This window comes from Saccopteryx bilineata, chromosome X, assembly GCF_036850765.1.
Source record: "Saccopteryx bilineata isolate mSacBil1 chromosome X, mSacBil1_pri_phased_curated, whole genome shotgun sequence".
Lineage (NCBI taxonomy): Eukaryota > Metazoa > Chordata > Mammalia > Chiroptera > Emballonuridae > Saccopteryx > Saccopteryx bilineata.
Window position 1 is genome coordinate 131,449,652 of NC_089502.1, and position 16,989 is coordinate 131,466,640.

A 16,989-nucleotide genomic window follows, 5' to 3' on the forward strand; every position below is an offset into this window, starting at 1 on the left:
TCAGATAATTAAGAATATGTTTTAAAAGTGTATTTTCCAGTTAGCAACGAGATGCCTTAAACAGCTTTCTCCTCGAGTAGCCTAACCTCCCACCCAGTATATGGCCACTACTTTGCAGAAAATCACCAGAAAGGGAAAGAGTCAAAGGTTTTCATTGTGCAAAAATTTAGACCATAAAACTTTATCAACTGCTCGTTCTTTACTGAGCACTGAAATAGATACAAGGGATTTACAAAGACAAAATAAAGCATATCTCACCTACAAGTTTATATTCAGTTTGGAGAGAAGACAAAATTGTACAAGGTTGAAAAGTTTATTTAAGAACTTTAATGAAGCCCTGGCCAGTTGGCTCATTGGTAGAATGATGACCCAGCATATGGCTGTCCAGAGTTCAATTCCAGTCAGGGCACATAGAAGAAGTGACCATACGCTTCTCTACCCCTCCCCCTCCTCCTCAATCTCTCTCTCTCTCTCTCTCTCTCTCACACACACACACACACACACACACACACACACACACACAGCCATGGCTCTGGTTTGAGCAGGTTGGCCGCAGGCACTGAGGATGGCTCCATGGCCTCAACTCAGGTGCTAAATTAGCTTGGTTGCCAAGCAACAGAGAAGAGGCCCCAGGTGGTCAGAGCATCTCCAGGTTAGGAGCTTGCCATGTGGATCCTGGTCGGGGCACATGCAAGAGTCTGTCTCTCTGTCCCCCACAACCTCTCACTTAATAATACTAAAAAAAAGAATTTTAATGATATAAAAACTGGCATCTTTATAAACATTTGATTCACATTTTCTAGCTTACAGAGCACTTCTGGTACATTCTACCATTCAGCCCATGCAGCAGCCCTATAAGGGAAGGGGTTTTGTTATCCCCATGAAACCTACAGGAATTCAGCTTTGGAGAAGAAATAAAAATATTTCTAAACAATTATTCAAATGATAGTAACTGATTTTATCTGCTGACTTATTGGGACATGGAAAGTAATTGACCTCCTTGGGAGCATATTCATATCCCCAGTAATAGATTGCCCAATTTTTGGTATACAGTAGATGCTCAATAAATGCCACTGAAGACAAGTTGAATTGATGTATTAATAAATGTTACAGCACATTCCTTAGTGTGATATCCATTGGACTAGCCCAATGTTTCACATAATTAGGAATTCAGTATAAAGAATTAAACTAAATGGTAGGGGATTAATCCTAAGAATAGAGTGCTTACTACATGCCACATACTGTACTAAGCCCTCTGCATTTATCACCTCATCTAAATCTTATAAACTTTTTATGAAATATGGGTTGTTGTCATGCCTATTTTTCAGAAAAGGAAAATTGACCTCAGGCAGGTTAAGTAACTTATCCAAAGTATCACAGGTATTAAGAGTCTGTGATCTTTTCATTATTCACCTAGTAGACCATAAAGCTAATAATCCCATTAGAAATTTGGAGGGAGGCCTTTCAGGTCTGGCCCTCTCGAGTGTGACTTTGGTGCATGGGCCTGAGGTGAAAGTGGATAATGGTGAACTGAAACTGAGCAAAAATGAGTTAAAGAGATACCTAAAAACTGAAAATAAAGTAGTGGAGAATAAGGCCAAGCAAGAGAAACTCAGTGAGAATCAGCTAGGCCAGGCCATTGCTGCAGCCACCAACCTCCCTACTGATAATGATGTGGGTGTCAGGGAGGAGAACCTGGACCCAAACCACTACTGAAGGATCTGTAGCCCAGCAGTCCACCAACTGAAGATCAATGGGAAAACCCGTACCCATGCAAGTTCCATGTAGATGTCTCGCTCACTCACTTCATCCAAGAATACAGCCTGGGGACCATCTGAATGAAATCACCTTAAAGGTGACAGGTAGAATCCATGCCCAGAGAGCTTCCAGAGGAAAGCTTATCTTCTATGACCTTCAATAAGCAAGTCATGGCCAATTCCAGGAATTACAAATCAGAAAAAAATAATTTATTCATATCAAATACAAACTGTATCAGGGAGACACAATTGGAGTTCAGGGGAATCCTGGGGAAACCAAGAAGGATAAGCTGAGCATCATTCCCTATGAGATCACACTGCTATCTCCTTTTTTGCATACGTTACCTACCTCATCTGCACTTTGGTCTCAAAGAAAAGGAAACACAATAATGTCTGAGATACTTGGACTTTATTCTGAATGACTTTGTGAGGCAAAAATGTATCATATGCATATGTAAGAAGTTTCTTGGCCCTGGCCTGGAGGGTAGAGCATTGTCCCAGTGCATGGAATTCTTAGGTTCAACCCCAGTCAGGGCACATACAAGAGGCAATCAATGAGTGCACAACTAAATGGAACAACTAAATGGAATGAGTTGATGCTTCTCTTCCACTCTCTTTCCTCCCCCTATCTCTATCTATCTATCTCTCAAAAATCTATGGGAATTTTTTTTAAGAAAGAAGTTTCTTGGATAAGTTGGAATTCCTAGAGATTGAAATTCCCATGATGAACATTATCCCAGAGAGAGCTGCGGCCAAGCCTTTTATTGCCTACCATAATGAGCTGGACATAAATTTATATATGAGAATTCCTCCAGAACTCTACCATAAGGTGCTGGTGGTTGGTAGCATTGACTGGGTTTATGAAATTGGATGTGAGTTTTAGAATCAAGGAATTGATCCTGAGTTAACCACCTGTGAGTTCTACTAGGTCTACATGGAAATCATGATTTAGGGATGGGGAAGCACATTACAGGCTTTACAAAGTCACCTACCATCCAGATAGCTCAAAGAGCCAAGCCTATGAGATTGCCTTCACCCCACCCTTTCAGAGAATAAGCATGGTAGAAGAACTCAGCCCTGGCTGTGAGGTTGCCAGAAACTAACCACTTCAAAACTAAAGAAACTCGCAAAATTATTGAAGCTATCTCTGTTGTAAATATGTTGAATCCCCTCCAGCTCAGACTACAGCCACGGTCATTAATAAACTTGTTGGGGAGTTCCTGGAAATGACATGCATTCATCTGTGAGCACAGATAATGAGCCCTTTAGCAAAATGGCACTACTCTAAAGAGGGTTTGACTGAGCACTTTGAGCCTTTTGTCATGGAGAAGGAAATATGTGATGCCCACACTGAGCTGAATGACCCCATGAGGCAGTGGCAGCTTTTTGAAGAACAGGCCAAGGCCAAGCCAAGGCCACTGGCAATGATGAGGCTATGTTCATAGATGAAAACTTCTGCGCTGCCCTGGAATACAGACTGCCACAGGCTGCGGCATGGGCTTCCACCAAGTCACCATGTTTCTTTCAGACTCTAGTAATATTAAGGAAGTACTCCTGTTTCCTGCCATGAAACCTGAAGACAAGAAGGAAAATGTAGCAACTGCTGATGCATTGGAAAGTACAACAGCTGGTATTTCTGTCTAGAAAATAATAATTGTAAGTCACATAACTCGGGCATCGTTGCATCTCTGCAAAAGATCAGGACTGCAAGGGAAATTTTGTGTATCGCTCTCCATTTGCTATCGCAGTTCAGTCACCAGAAAAAAGAAAGGGAATTAAGATTTCCCTTTTTACTCCTTGTTACCAAATAAACCATGTGTCTCTACTCTTTCCCAACAACAATAACAACAAGTAGAAGGAAGAGATTGCCTCAGGTTGAAATTATCAGAAAATATTTCATGCTAGAAAAGAAGCCATCAAAGTAGCTGTCATATTTGATAGAGTGAGAAAAGGGGACTCCAGAAAGAGAATGAGGAGAAATAGCCAAACTTTCAGAGAGAAAAACCACACAAGGAATATGTGTTAGTTAGAGTTTGTAATATCAGCGACTGTAACAAACAGACTCCAAAATCTCAATGGTATAGTAAGTTGATTTTTTGTTCACGTGAAGTCCAAAGAGTATGTTCCTAGGTATAAGATTTCCTTCCACACGCTCTTCAGGTATTCAAACTCCTTTCATCTTTTGGCTTTCCCAACTCCAAAACCTTGGTGTATACTGCAGTATCCTCTAACCTTGGAAGTCAAGGGAAGAGATGGCACAGAGAATCATTCTAGAAGTTTTTATAGGTCAAGACTAGAAGTTGATCAGTTCACTTCTACCCTTATTCCACTGGCCTAAACCCAATTCCATGGCCACAAAAGCCTCCCAAGGCAAGGGAGGTTTAGAAATGCAATCTAGCAGCATGCCTGGGAAGAAGACAAGGCATGGCAGTCTCAACTACAGTATGTAAACTGGACGTTCTTTCATGTTCCATAGAAAGTTCTTATTCTCCTCTTATAATTCTATTCTAGTGTTAGGTGTCATTTATCACTGACCATGATATAACGGTTGACTACAAGGGTAGTAATCAAACATAATGCTCACTCTAAACCAGGGGTCCCCAAACTTTTTACATAGGGGGCCAGTTCACTGTCCCTCAGACCGTTGGAGGGATGGACTATAAAAAAAACTACAAACAAATCCCTATGCACACTGCACATGTCTTATTTTAAAGTAAAAAAACAAAATGGGAACAAATACAATATTTAAAATAAAAAACAAGTAAATTTAAATCAACAAACTGACCAGTATTTCAATGGGAACTATGCTCCTCTCACTGACCACCAATGAAAGAGGTGCCCCTTCTGGAAGTGCAGAGGGGGCCGGATAAATGGCCTCAGAGGGCCGCATGCAGCCCGCAGGCTATAGTTTGGGGACCCCTGCTCTAGACTCAGTAACCACCTACAATATGTTCTATGAACATCTGCCTTTCTCCAGCATTATGTTCTCATTTGGCAAAATGTGAAAGCAATATAATGGACATACAAAAATTATCTAGCTGAAGGAACTCTGTATAAGTCCCAGGAGGAAAAAGGCAGAAAAGGGAAAGGTAATGGGCACCTATATAGAAACTAACCACAAGAAAGATAATTTCATTTAAGCTTATGGAAGGAGAGGAAAATGGAAGAATAAAAGACAATCAAAGAATTGTACCCTGATTTATTGATGTCACCCCATTAAAATAAAAATTTATTTATAATATATATGTTTATATATATATTTATTTATAATATATATATTTATTTATAAAATATATATTTTTATTTATAATATATATATAGGCCCTGGCCAGTTGGTGCAGCAGTAGAGCGTCGACCTGGCATGTGGAAGTCCAGGTTCAATTCCCGGTCAGAGCACACAGAAAAAGTGACCATCTGCTTCTCCACCTCTTCCCCTCCCCTTCTCTCTCTCTCTCTCTCTCTCTCTCTCTCTCTCTCTCTTGCTGTTCCTCTCCCACAGCCATGGCTTGATTGGTTTGAGCACATTGGCCCAGGTGCTGAGGATAGCTCTGTGGAGCCTCTGCCTCAGGTAATAAAAATAGCTCAGTTGTAAGCGTGGCCCAGATGGGCAGAGCATCAGCCCCAGATGGGGGCTGCCAGGTGGATCGCAGTTGGGGTGCATGTGGGAGTCTATCTCTGTATCTCCGCTACTCTCACATTTTTTAATATATAGATTACATGCCAAATGTATATAGAGCACATACAGAGTGAACATGCCAAAAATAGTAATGGAAAAGATTAGGAAAGAAGAGAGAGAGGACCAAAGGTTTAAGACAAGATTCATCTGCCACCCTAAAACTAAGGTAATGAGAGCTTCTAATACAAATATGATTCATAGAGAAACTTGATGTTTTATGACAAATATTGCTCATATAGGGGGTAGAAATTCTTCCTTTCCCCTACCATTACCCATCCTCCAGGATTTCTCCAAGGCATCTCAACAAGCTTCAAAAAGATAACACTAAGGCTGTGAAAGCCAACACTGGTGTCTATATTTACCTCATTTCTTCCCCTCCCATTCACTCCTCCACAATGTGGCTTCTTTCCCCACCACATCACTGAAAGCACCCCAATCAAGGTCACCAGAAAGCTCCATCTTGCCAGATGTAGGGGTCACCTCTGTCCTCAATCTTAAAGTCCTCTCAGCTACAGTCAACATAGTTGATCACTCCCTCCTGGAAATAATTTCCTTTTGTGCTGGCAGTGACATCACATTTTTCTAACTGTTCCTCCTTCACCAACTGACCTCTAAATGTTTATAAGCCCCAATGTCCTCTTCTCTGTCTTGCCTTGATGGATTCATACAGTCCTGTAGTTTTAAATACCATTGGTATTCTAGTTCTGCCAAACTGTATCCTCTGCTGACCCCCCAAGTTTCCCCTCTCTCCTTCAACCCTCACAACCACTGTGATGGCTACTTCCAACTCGACCTCTAAAGCATCCCAAATCTCTTCATTGGCATTGTCTTCCCTGGTCCATCCTACCACCACCAATCACCATCAAGTTCTCCTATCTTCCACTCTTGCCCCTTTCTCAACTGTTTTCTATTGAGAAGTCAGAGTGACCTTTAAACCATAAATCAGATCATGTATTACCCCCCATTTAAGACCATTTTATAACATCCCATTTTTCTTAAAATAAAGTCCAAACTCCTCACTGAAAGGAGTGGCTACCTTTCTAAACTCATCTAATAAACCCTGCCCTACCCTCTCATGTTCCAGCCACACCAGCCTTCTTTCTATTCTGCAGATCAAGCCCTCACTGCTTCTAAACTACATTCTGTTCCATTCTATCTTGTTATCCTCGTAATTTCATTCTTAGTACTTGTAACAACTAATTTATATATTAGTTTCCTTATTTATCATTCATCTCTTTCACTAGACTAGCTCATGAAGGCAGAAACCATATCTAGGTTGTTCACTGCTGCGTATTTAGTATCTAGCACCAATAGTTTATCGAAATAGTCCTCAATGAAAGCATGTTAAATGACTTAAAGGGATTAGCAATCTGAACACAATAAAAATGAAAGAAATGTGTCTCCTTCGTCATCCGAATCTTCCACCAGTAATATCTTTTGACAAAGGTTTGAAATCTGCTGAGATCTCATGAGAGAGAACAGCACAATATAACTCTGAACTGCTGTCATATAGTGGTGGTCCCAATAAAAGTTTAAATGGAGGTATTTTGATGTGGAGGAGGAGCACCAGGGAAAATAGAAAGCAGCAGGAAAATGTTGACATGTGCCACAGGGGCTCAAAGCCGCCAGAGGGGCTAGGCACAGAAATCACAAACAAAAGTTTTAGAACCACCACTCTTGGCTTTCACTTCCCAGCCCACAATTACCACCAATGTGCAGTCAATTCTATTTCCAGGGTTCTATTTCTAAGCTGTAAGAATGGAGCAAATTTTAGAATGTTGCAGACTTTCACAGGAAAAAGATACCTAAAAATATTCTCACCTTTGCCAAAAACCGCTTCCAAACACAAACTTTAGCTTGTCACACCTGCCCCATTTCCCCCTTTTTCTTTCTTTGCTACTACCTATTCCCTCGCTGCACCAGATACATCTGCTACCATAAGAATTAGCCAACACGTCCCAGTAATTTGAGATCTTCAAATGATAAGTGTTCCAGAAATAAAAATAAGATGCTAAATAGTTACAAGTCATTTCTACCAGAATTATTGTTGAGATTTTCTATTTTTCTATTTTTAAGTTTCATCCGTATGTTTTATGGAAGATAATGCCAAAGCATTTGATATTTCACCATATGATTAGTTCTGAAATAAGGGACACAAAGATAGTGTTATCTGGAGCCACTTTTTCTATTTTCTGTTGAAAATATGCACCAACCTAAAAGAAGACTAAAATCTTTTTCCCTGTCTAACAAGTCGGATTTAAACTCTCTGCAGTATATCGGTTTTAAGGATTAGATTTAAAGTTTTATTCAATTAGCATTTACTGAGTACCTACTGTGTACCAAGTATCATGGTAAATGCCTTCACATTGAAGTTTATTTAACCTTCAGAACTGTCCTCTGAATGGGATTTTATTGCCCCATTTTAGAGATGGAAATTTTTAAAACTAGACTTTAAGTAACTTGACCATGTTTATAAAGGCCATGGCCAGTAGATAGGTATATAGATAGATGGACAGACAGATAAGTAGAGATAGAGATAAGTGAATTGAAAGACCATGACAGTTGTGTGCTTACACTATGTAGTAGGCAGAATAATGCTTCTCCAACCACTCCCAAAATATCCACATCTTAATGCCTAGAACCTGCAAATGTATTACCTGAATTGTAAAAGGGTCTTTGCAGATGTGACTAATTAAAGAATATAAAAGGGACCTTATATAAGAGGGAGGCAGGTGAGTCTGTCAGAAAAGGACATATGATGATGGAAGCAGAGATCTCTTGATACAATCACTGGAAAGAGGCAACAAGCCAAAGTATGCATCCATAGCTATAACAAATATGTGTTTGAAGCCATCAAGTTTGTGGTAATTTGTTACAGGACAAATAATAAACCGATACATTGTACATCCTTTTCACATATGTTATTATGTTTAACTATGGGACTTGTCCATCCCATGTGTCCTATTCACTTCCACATCTTCGGTATCTGTCACAGCACCATCAGCCCATTGTTCAGGCTGGTGGTGGTTATTAATGATGATCCAAATCCTATAGAAAACATAACAGCAATCCAAACCATATCTGATATTGTCTTCATGGTAAGAGAAGGAAATGAATTATTATGTTTTGAATCAAATTAGTCGTTTCTTTAATCACCTATGTAAATATTTCTACTACTTTTTACCAAAATTGGAGATTTGTAACTTCTTTAACTTTGAAAAAATAAAAAAGATTTAGCTAGGATTAGAACCTGATAGACTGAAGGAAGTTTGCAGGTCTTCTCTAAAGCTCTTCCAGTTCCATCCTTGGGTTAAACTATTACTAAATAATCAGAAACCAACATGCTTGGCCTATCTTTCCATCACTCTAGAACTGTGTTTACAAAACAATATTTTACCACTAAACATTGGCTTCAACCAAGGCTGAGGAAGAGATAAATCAAGAAATCCTACTATTTTTTAAAGTAAAACATTTAGACAAAATTTTCTGACATTACTAAAACCCCCTTAACACAAAGAATTGAGTAGTAAATTTCTCTCAGATATCCTCATAAAAATATTGTTAGTTTCTCTGGAGATACTGAATTGATTCTAAATAAAGAACATGTGAGATATAAAGCCTATTGAGTTTCTCTTTTTTTCCCCCAGCCACCAGGAGGCACAGAGCTAATTTTGGTATGTAAAATATATAACTTCTTTTTTTCTTTTTCTTTTCTAAGTAAGAGGAGGGGAGACAGAGAGACAGACTCCCACATGCGTCCCAACTGGGATCCACCCAGCAACCCCCATCTGGGGCCGATGTTCACAACTGAGTTATTTTTAGCACCTGAGGCAGAGGCTCCATAGAGCCATCCTCAGTACCCGAGGCTGATGCGCTTGAACCAATCAAGCTATGGCTGTGGGAGGGGAAGAGAAAGAGAAGGGGAGGAGGAGGGGTGGAGAAGTAGATGGTTGCTTCTCCTGTGTGCCCTGACCGGGGATCAAACCCAGGACTTCCACATTGCTAGGCTGTTGCTCTACCCCTGAGCCAACCAGCCAGGGCCACCTATAGCTTCTTATAGCAAGTAATTCTTGCTAGAGTTTTTCTCCTTTTCTTTTTTGAAAATTCATTTATTTTTGTCTTGTGATCACTGTTTTATATTATATAGCCTGCTTCAAACTTTTTTGAAGGTTAGAAGAATATAAATGAATCAATAAATAATATATTAAACCACATTCTAACTTTAATATTTATTACTGTCTTGATGAACATCCAAGTTTTCCAAGAGCCATGTTGCTCATATGCCATGAAACAATGAACTAGCAAATCCTCAGACACATGCTGGCTGAAAGGGTGCAGAAGGGACAAATTTAACAACAAGATCTTGGGGCTAAGCACAGAGATAATGACTTCCACACACAGTAGAAAAGAGTTTTTCATGTAACACTCAACCTAGAAGATGTTCATTTTTTGCTGAAAACCAGGATGGGCTAAAAAATATTTGCAAAGAACTGTAGAGCTCTAATAAGACCAAATGGGTTGAAATAAAGAAATAAAATTAAGAACTTTGTGCTTTAAAGTTTGGACTTGGAACAATTCAGACAGAAGCTAAACGGTCTGTAGAGTTAATATCAGGCCTGGTATAAGGCGTTGACCAGTCTGCAATGCTTTTAGACACAATCAGTGAGGGATAGTAATTAACCACTTCTATAAAAGAAGACAACCAACCAGACAGGAAAAAGTGAGACATTTTCATTGGCCATTCCTATGGAAGGCCCTCACTAACTCCTGAGACGAAACAGACTGGGAGGATAACCTCAGAACCAAACCATACTTACAGTTAGTTGTATGTGTTCTTGTGTCCCAACTGATTTCAGTCCAAAAAAAAAAATTATGTGATAATTCGGTGGTGCTAAATACTACACTAGACACCTGGAAATAAAATAATGATGAATAATATATGCTCTGGGTCAAAAAAAGAGCTCAGGTTCTAGTAAGGAAGACAGACATGAACAAGTAATTATAAGGTTGCATGAGAGTTACAACTAGAATAGACTTTATGAAACAAGAGGCCACGCACAAAAGGAAATCTGAGGAAGGAGGTAAAATAGAATATGGTTTATGAAGAAAGAGACTTTGTTCTTGAGACAGTGAAGGGACAGAAGAGAACTTCGGGCAGGAGACAAAATCTAGGAAAGTCATGGAAACATAAAATAGTATGCTTGGTTCGGAAAAACGTGCCAAAATGAAGGATGGGAGTGGATAGAAGTTAGGACATAGCAAAAGTTTCTGAGGAGGGAATAGGTATGACCAGAATTTTTTTTTTTTTTTTAGAAAATTAAACTTAACAGGGTGACCTTGATCAATAAGAGTATATAGATTTCAGGTGAACATCTCCACATCATTTGAATAGTCAATTATGTTGTATACCCATCACCCAAAGTCAAATCACCTTCCATCACCCTATACTGGTCCCTCTCCCACATCCCTCCTCCCTCCCCCTCCCCCACACCCTCCTTTACACCCTCCTCCCCCTGGTAACCACTGCACTCTTATTAAAACTTTCTTCTGGAGCAATAGTTGACTAGGTTGTTTAGACCAACAATCCTGCTGAGAATAAGTAGAAAAGCTGGGATATAAATTTTTTTTAATTAACAAACAAACAAACAAAAACACCTTAGCTTGAATGAATCAAAGGACTACCAAGGTAGTGAGAATTTGCAGAGTCAAGATCCAGAAGAAGTTGGAAGTTAAGACTTGAGACAGGCATTTGGGAATATGTTTACCATGAAGGCAATTGTCGAATACAAAAGTGAAAGCAGCAACTCAGAAGCTGAAAGGCTAAGCATAACACAGCATACAGGGGCAGAAATTGGAGTTCAGACTGCCCAGGAAAAGGGGCTCTGGGAAATACCTCAAGCTGTCAGTCAGAACCACAAAGGGCTACAGTCTACAAAGAAGGGTGAACTGGAAATAAAACAGTCCTCAAAAGGATTAAAGCACAGCTCTAAGCCCCCTCAATTCCTGACTGGGAGAAGGGGATCTTCTGGCTACCAAACAAATGCAAAAATAAATCCACTGTGGGGAAACTTTGCATGATACAGAGCATCAAAACATCTAAACGTTTTTTGTACAAATATCTGGCACTCAATCAAAAGTAATCAGACATTTAAGGAGATAAGATATAACTAAAAACCACTTTTTTAAAAAAAAAGACAATAGGAAAAGACCACAAGAAATCCAGAGAATGGGATTATAAGACACAGACTTTTAAATGGTCCAGATAAACAAACAAAATCAAATAAATAAATGGCCCAGATAATGTGTTCAAGATATTAAATTAAAAGTGGAGAATTTTGGTAGAGATCTGGAAACTAGAGAAAAAAAAAACACACAACTACACTACACTATCCAAAAACTGAACTACATTACAATTCAGAGCTTCCACATCATTAAAAATGTTAAAAGAAAGCGATACACCAGGAGAAAATATTTTTCAACACAAATAAATGATAAAGGATTCAAACCAAGAGTATATTTTTAGAAGAAGAAGAAACAAGAGGGAGAAAGTTGGGCGAGGGAGAAAGAAAGAGGGAGAGAAAAATAAAAAGAAAGAAGACTTCTACCAATTTGTAGGCAAAAGACAATACAGTGGAAAATGTGCCAAAAGTTTTGAATAAGTATTTCCAAAACGTGGGTATCCAAATAATAAATCAACATAAAAATGTCCTCAATTGTATTGGTTACCAGGAAAATACAATTTAAAACCATCATGAGAGGCCCTGGCCGGTTGGCTCAGCGGTAGAGCGTTGGCCTGGTGTGCAGGAGTCCCGGGTTCGATTCCCAGCCAGGGCACACAGGAGAAGCGCCCATCTGCTTCTCCACCCCTCCCCGCCCCTCTCTCACTCCTTCCTCTCTGTCTCTCTCTTCCCCTCCCGCAGCCAAGGCTCCATTGGAGCAAAGATGGCCCGGGCACTGAGGATGGCTCTGTGGCCTCTGCCTCAGGTGCTAGAATGGCTCTGGATGCAACAGAGCGACACCCCAGAGGGGCAGAGCATTGCCCCCTGGTGGGCATGCTGGGTGGATCCTGGTCGGGCGCATGCGGGAGTCTGTCTGACTGCCTCCCTGTTTCCAGCTTCAGAAAAATGAAAAAGAAAAAGAAAAAAAACCATCATGAGATACAACTTTATACCTAATTAAAGGGCTAAATGTTAAAAGACTAACAATATCAAATATTGGAAAGGATGTGAAGAACTGAAATTCTCATACGCTGCTGGTAAGAATGTAAATTGGTTTAACCACTTTGGGAAGCTGTTTGGCATCTGCAGTTGTTGAACATATGTATTCCTATAATCCAGAACTCTGTCTTAGGTACATACATAACCAACAGAAGTGAGCATATATGTGCACCAAAACCAACAGAAGTGAGCATATATGTGCACCAAAAGACATCTCAAGAATATTTACAGCAGCACTGGCTTTAATAACCCAAAACTGGAAATAACCAAAGTATTTATCAATGTTAGAAGGGCAATAAATTGTGCTCACTTATACAGTAGAAGACTGAACAGCAATAAGAAATTGAACTACATTTACACGCAATGACATGGATGAATCTCATCAACATAATGTTGAATGGAAGAAATCAGACACAAAAGAATATGTATGGTTTGATTTCATTTATTTAAAGTTTTAAAACTGGAAGAAGAAATCTATGGCTTAAAAATGTAGGATACTGGCTACCTTGACAGGAAGGGAAAGTGACTGGGAGTTTACATGAGAGGCCCTTGCAGGGTGTTAGCAAAGTTTATTTCTTGATCTTGTCGGTGATTACACATGTGTCTGTTTACTCTGAAAATTTATCAAGTTATGTACTTAAAATCTGTGCACTTTTTAAAATGTTGTTTTAATTTAAAAGGTTAATTTTGATAAACTACATTTAGAAGCATAGTAGCAATTAGATTAAAATAATCAAGTTTAGAAAATTTTGGAATTTAAAAAGTGTAAAATGTGCAATATTAGCACTTAATGCATAAATAAATCACTGATTTTATGCAATTTTGCTTTCTTTATTGATTTAGGAATTTAATTTCACTTCAAGTAGTAAAGCAACTTAAAAATAGTTTAGTGTTCCCAATTTTGCACCCAGGACATGGAGCATGAGGGCATATTAAAAAGCCACAAATAGTAGATCTGTTTAGACTTGTTGGAGTTCTGAGTTTAAAGCGATTTTCTCAGAAGTCAAGCTTAAAATATTTAAGAAAGCTATTTCCACAACTCTAGGTTTGAAATTTAGGAGTGTTGAACCACAAAATTAAAAAGTAAATAATAAATCTTTCAAACTTCTGATTCAAGATAATTGAGTGAACACAGACATTCACTTCTTCTTACAAAAACCATGGAAGAAGAAATATTTAAAAATAATCATTCGACAGTCTATCAAGAGTCTGTGATGGGTGTCAGCAGTAGACCAGAAAAGAAAGAATTACCTGGTACCTGTAAATTCAGTTGAATCAGACTGACACTGACACCCATAAGATCTGGGATGCACAGGAAATCCTAACCTTTTACAGTGCAAGCAAAAGCAAAAACCTTTCTAGGAGTTTTCCCAGTAAAACCTTGGCATAACCCCAAAGTCTAAGAGAACATGGCTGAGAGAAGTAGGCAGTGGACAGACATTGACTGAGGAGGATTGAATTGACTATATTCCTCTGTAGCATGTTGTCATCATTGGTCCATGCAAGGTGCAGATCTTGTTGAATTTTATTTTATTTATTTCTTTAGTCTTATTCCTCATTCTCATTTGCTCTCAATGTTCCCCACCACCACCACTTAGCACTATGTTTTTAAGATATTCATGTGACTACAACTGATATGATCCTTCAGTTACTGCACAGTATTCTATGAGTTGTACCCTTGACATTTTATGAACCTATTTCTTCAGTAGTGCACATCTGGATTACCCCAAATACCCCTACAGATAATGCTACGATGAGCATTTTAGAATGTGGCCACCTTGCAGACCTCCAAGAGAATTCTCTGATATACAGTGTGTCCGTAAAGTCATGGTGCACTTTTGACTGGTCACAGGAAAGCAACAAAGGATGATAGAAATGTGAAATCTGCACCAAATAAAAGGAAAACCCTCCCAGTTTCTGTAAAATGATATGGCAGCATGTGTGCATGCACAGATGATGATGTAACACCGTGTATACAGCGGAGCAGCCCACGGCCATGCAAGTTGAGATGTGGATGGGACAGAAGAAAGTTCAGTGTGTTCTGTGGCTCGCTAAATTCGAATCTGTGACCAAAGTGCAACGTGAATATCGGCGTGTTTATAATGAAGCACCACCACATAGGAATAACATGACTCGGTGGGATAAGCAGTTGAAGGAAACCGGCAGTTTGGTGGAGAAACCCCGTTCTGGTAGGTCATCTGTCAGTGAGGAGTCTATAGAGGCTATATGGGATAGCTACCTAAGGAGCCTTAAAAAATCTGTGCGTGAGCCCACATCGAACTGCACTGAATAGGTATGAAACTGGGAGAGTTTTCCTTTTATTTGGTGCAGATTTCACATTTCTGTGGTCTTTTGTTGCTTTCCTGTGACCAGTCAAAAGTGCACCAGGACTTTACAGACACACTGTATAACTCAAAGTGAAACTTTTAGGTTATAATATAAACAGATTTTGAATTTGGGTAAAAGCTGTCATATTGCTCTATAACTAGCTGCTACAGTCTAGAGAACCCACACTTTCTGCAGTGATGTAGAGTAGGGCAAAAGTAGGTTTACAGTTGTGAAGACATAAAACACAGAGTTTATTCTTGTATTATTTTCCATACAAACAACTGTAAACCTATTTGCGCCCCACTCTGTATACTATTTCCCTACAGGCTTTGTGTCACTCACCTTTCTAGTGTTTAATGTTTGCCAACCAGATGAGTGCAAAATGATATCCCTTGCTGTAATTTTCATTTCTCTAATTACTAACTACTAATGATTTAGAGCATATCTTTATATACCTGATATAGTCATTTGCTTTCCTCTTTTCCTTTTTTTCCTCTGTAAATTGCTACCTCTTTTCCTTTTGCTGATTTTGCTAGTATGGTATAATTTTCTTATTTATTTACAGGAGTTTCTCCTTAATTTGTCACTGCAAGTATTTTCTCCTAGTCTATCAGATATATAACTGCTTAGCTTGTCTATATTTTGTTCAGTGGACAAAACTTTCATTTTTATATAATTAAATTCAACATTATAGCTTCATCTTTTGCATTTAGTTCTTTCATGTATCTGGAGTTCAGTTTTTTATTTTTTTTTAAGTGAGAGATAGGGAGGCAAAGAGACAGACTCCTGCATGTGCCCCAACCAAGGTCCACCCTGCAAGCCCCCTATAGGGCAACGCTCTGCCCATCTGGGGCTACTGCTCCATTGCTCAGCAACCAAGCCATTTCAGTGCCTGAGGTGAGGCCATGGAGCCATCCTCAGCTCCCAGAGCCAACTTGCTCAAAGCATTCGAGTCATGGCTGCATGGCTACAGAGGGGGGAGGGGGGAAAGAAGGGGAAAGGGAAGGGGTAGAGAAGCAGATGGTAGCTTCTCCTGTGTGCCCTGACTGGAAATCAAACCTGGACTTCCAGACGCTGGTCTACCACTGAGCCAAATGGCCAGAGCCTGGAGTTCACTTTCAAATATGGTATTAAGTAGGGTCCCACTTTCCCTTTTCTCCATATAGTGAGCTGTTTGTCATGGAATGTTTCTGCTAAACGTGCCATCCTTTTCTGACTGATTTCCAGGGCCACTTTCATCATATATTGAATTCCCATCTATACAAGGTCTGTCTCTGAGTTCTCTGTTGCATTCTATTGATCTATTCGTTGTCACACCAGTATTACATATGTTTTTCTTGCTACGACTTTGTGGTATGTCAGTATGTCTTAACATCTGAATGGCTAACTCTCTTCTTTATTCTTCTTTTTCAAAATAGATTTAGGTATTTGCAGAACTTCATTTTTCTATATTAATTTTAGAGTAAAGTTATTGACTATCTCAAGATTATTCTGGATTTAGGTTCTATTACATAATTAATTAATATAAACAATTATTTCATATCAATTACATCATTATTTAGAGGTGACAGACATTTTAATAAAATTTGGTCATTCAATTTAAGAGCAAAAAAAGTCTCCCCATGTATTATGATCGTCTTTTCTGTTCTTTAATAGAACTTAAACTTTTTCCCTTACAGGTTTTGTATATTTTTGGTTATTTTAATTCCTAAATACACTAGAGTAGGGGTCAGCAAATATTTTTCTGCAAAGGGCCATATAGTAAATATTTTAGGCTTGGTAGGCCACCTTCAAAAACTCTCATCACAGTCTCTGTTAAAACTCCTCAACCCTGCCATTGTTGCATGAAAGCAACCATAGACAATATTTAACATATGTGTCTGGTACTCCAATAAAATTTTATTTACAAAAATAGGTGGTTGACTGGATTACCCCATAGGCCATAGTTTGTCAACCCTAGCTTTACTGGTTCTTTTTTTTGTTTTTGTTTGTGTTTTTGTTTTTTGTTTGT

At 39.0% G+C, this 16,989-nt stretch overlaps 1 pseudogene; it reads left to right on the forward strand.

The window, feature by feature from the left end:
• Positions 1-1,928: 1,928 nt before the first annotated feature.
• On the forward strand, positions 1,929-3,401 carry LOC136317165 (lysine--tRNA ligase-like; annotated as a pseudogene).
• The last annotated feature ends 13,588 nt before the right edge of the window (positions 3,402-16,989 follow it).